This window comes from Arachis duranensis, chromosome 1, assembly GCF_000817695.3.
Source record: "Arachis duranensis cultivar V14167 chromosome 1, aradu.V14167.gnm2.J7QH, whole genome shotgun sequence".
In the NCBI taxonomy this organism is placed as follows: Eukaryota; Viridiplantae; Streptophyta; class Magnoliopsida; order Fabales; family Fabaceae; genus Arachis; species Arachis duranensis.
The window spans coordinates 93353241-93356198 of record NC_029772.3 but is presented as its reverse complement, the minus strand read 5'-3'; positions in this window follow the sequence as shown (position 1 = coordinate 93356198).

Sequence of the window (2958 nt, the reverse complement as noted above, 5' to 3'; positions counted from 1 at the left end):
TAGGTTTTGAGTCCTAGTCAAATTCAGATTGGGTTTAGAATTTGGATTTGTTCTATATAGGAATGGGTAGTTCTTTGGAAAAGAATTGGTGTTTGTAATCTGTTGATTATAGTGAAATTCTATCACTGTTATGATGGAGACTGAATGTAGGCTACAATGCACTTAGCAGTTGAACCAGGATACTTTAGGGTGTGATTCTCTTTCTCCTCTACTCTTTATCCGTTTCTGCTACTTTGGAGACAAAAATTAAAAATGTCTCTCAACTTATTATGAGACAAAAGTAAAAATATCTCCTGTATTATTAAGAAAAAGTATAAATAATATCCAGCAAAAAATGAAGGTTAAGATTCAACTTCCCTTCTCTTAGTCACTAATAACCATCATATTTTTTTATCTATAAAAATTATGCATAAAGATAAAGAATGCTTTAAAAATAATTTTTTATCTTTACTTTAAATTAAATATTGTTAAAAAAATAAATAAATTTATATAACATTTATAAATAATTATTTTGTAAATTTTTAATATCTTATTTATTTTAAATTTATAAATTTTATACATTTTAAAAGTTAAATAATTTATAAAATTTTTATATTTATTTTTAAATATTTTTATTCTTAATTTTTAAATTATTTTATTAAATTTATAATTTTAAAAATAAAAATATAAAATTAATCTCTTAACAATAATAAAAAAATAGTTAAAAGACTTATCTTTTTTCTCATAAAAATTAAATGAGTGATATATTTTAATATTATAATTTTTGATGATTTTTAAAATTATAGAAGGTACTCAAATTAAAGGATCTGATTTGTATACTTTAAAATTTTTAAATTTTTTAAAACAAAAATCACTAGTTTTGATTTCAAAAATTACTGGATCCGTTTAATTTCATTACCACAAATCGAAAGGTTTAATTTCTATACCTCACACAAAGTAAATAGTCTAATTTCTATTATCTAAATTAAATAATTTTACATTTAAAAATATATCCTAATAATTCACAAATAAAAAAAACACTGTTCTCAATCCAATATCAAGAGCAAAAAGCTACAACACGCTAGTAAAAAAAGGAAAATGCTGTAGTGCTACTGCTAACTCAAAAAGTCATCATGATATGCTTCGCAGTGTGTCATGGTTTGTAATGCTGACACGTGAATATGGCTGATGTTCTTCCGTTTAATTAAGATTGTTTCCATTTTGGTTTAGAAAATATAATGTTAATAATAATTAATGACATTATGCGAATGGATGGGTCAAAGCATTGGAGGTAAAAAAAAAAAAGAATTGGTTCCGAAAAAAATCATTAAGCAAGTGGATTTTTTGAAATTATAATATTCATTACATCGACACCAAAAATTATTCATTCAATTTATACAAAAAATATGTTAAATATTAACAAAATTCTAGTGTTCTTGCTATACAAAAAAGTTTATCATGCTGATCTTATGTGTGGAGATATTAGAATTAATGAGATTAATATTTTTTAAAAGAGGATGATTTTTTTAAAAAAAATTTTGGTCATAATTAATTATTAACCCTAACTACTCATCCCTTTGTCCAAACATCAAACTTTAAACTATACACACTACATACTAAATTCTTATATCCTTAACCTTAACACATATTATCTAAGCCAATAAATTCTGAAATCTTCACAATCTAAATTAACACCCTATAACATAAAATCTAACCAATATAGTAAACTATGTATACTAAACCATATAAACCATAATCTATTTATTTATTCATATTATATAAAAATTTATACAAATCTATTATAAAATAAACTTGTGCTATATTAATTTATGTGATTGTGCCATGTCATCATTTTTGCATAGACGGCAATTTTACATAATAAAATAATAGATATTTGTACATAAATGGTACAAAAATAATTAAATTTAATTTAATACATATTAATACTCAATTTAATTAAAAAGTAACGGTACAAATATAATTAATATCTACATTAAAACTCTAATAATAATAATTTACAAATATTTAAAGTGTGTAATGACACATTAATATTTGTTAATTATACATATATTTCAATATATCATAATTAATAAAGTATATTTATAATGTTATACTATATTTTTTTGTGAGTTAAATCTCAATTTGGTCCTTAAAATTTGATCCGATGCTCAGAATGACCCTTATAATTTCGTTGGCCTCAATTAGAACCCCTAAATTTGCAATCATGGTTCCGCCTTGCCCCTGCGATTATTTCTGTCACCGGAATGCTGATCTGGCGCAATTGCACGACATGGTGGACACTACTTAAACGACGGCGCATTAGTTTCGCATCCAAACCCTTTGAAAACTACGTAGTGTAAGGATTTTCTTGATGTTTTACATCTTATGATCGTCGTAGTGGAAAGAAAGAGAGTTTTAACCAAAAAACAACTAAAACGACGTGGTTTCCAAAGGGTTTGGACGTGAAACCAATGCCCTGTCGTTTAAGTAGTGTCCATCGTGTCATGTAATTACATTAGATTAGCAATCCGGTGATGGAGATAATCGCAGGAGCAAGTAAGAGCCACGATTGCAAATTTGAGGGTTATAATTGAAGCCGATAAAATTGTGAGGGTCATTCTGAGTATCAGACTAAATTTCAGGGTCAAATTGAGATTTAATTCATTCTTTGTATTCTCATTTTCAATTAATTTTTGTCTCTCTCTATTTTTTTTAAAAATATCCAAATAAATTAAAATAATACTCCAAAAATTACGTTATAGACTATCATTTGTTCAAAAAATATCAACAAATAAATATAGCTTAATTTTCAAAGTTTGAATAATTTGTTTATGAAAAATATTCACACGAATAAATGAAAATAAACATGATTTCTTAAAAGCCCTGTATCATGAACAGGGGCCTCTTTATTTTGACAAAACACTTGAGCAAGTGCTTGAAACAAAAAATCCGGTATCATAATCCGAAATTATTCACCGT